Genomic DNA, 807 nt, shown 5'->3' with positions numbered 1-807 from the left:
GTTGGTAAACTAAGTCAGGGAATAAAATTAACATGTTACTTCTGAATGTAATGGCCCAATTGTATTTCTAAGCGAGTCTAATACTCTTAAATAAAATATTTTATAAGCTGCTCAGTTCTTCCAACATTTAGTATTGCAATTAAATAAACAAAAGTAAAATGTCTTTGGTTGTCGGAAAGAGCTGTGGACAGAAATATTTTCAATTATTTGTGATTGCTTTTAAAGCAGTCTGTAAGAATCCACAGAAAGCCATCCAGAGAACTGGTAGTTGTCAACATAAAAGGTAGATCTAGGAATACATCTATAAACCATTTCAAGAAAGAAAAAAAAAAGTATTGTGGAAAAGTTAATCAAAATAAACTGTTGAGAAACAGTTCAAAGCAACTCAGGTTATGTAACGGCAGAGAAGACATGCTGAAAGGACACAGGTATGGACACATGCTGAAAGCACACATCTGTCTTCTAACAAAGCAGCAACCTTCACTCCATGAGACGTTATAGGCACAACCGTTCAAAGCAACTCAGGTTATGTAACGGCAGAGAAGACATGCTGAAAGGACACAGGTATGGTGCACACATCTGTCTTCTAACAAAGCAGCAACCTTCACTCCATGAGACGTTATAGGCACAACCAAATTTCACTGTGCCGATGTGAAAATGCCAGTTTTAATCTTCTCTCTGGGCTGTCCAATACAGTAGTCACTAGCCACATGTGGCTACTAAGCTCTTGAAATCTGGCCAGTTCAAACTGACATGTGTTATAAATGTAAAATACACACCAGATTTTGAAGACTTAGTACTTTAAAA

Source organism: Galeopterus variegatus, unplaced genomic scaffold (assembly GCF_000696425.1).
Source record: "Galeopterus variegatus unplaced genomic scaffold, G_variegatus-3.0.2 Scaffold1653, whole genome shotgun sequence".
NCBI lineage: Eukaryota > Metazoa > Chordata > Mammalia > Dermoptera > Cynocephalidae > Galeopterus > Galeopterus variegatus.
Note: the sequence above shows the minus strand (reverse complement) of the source record.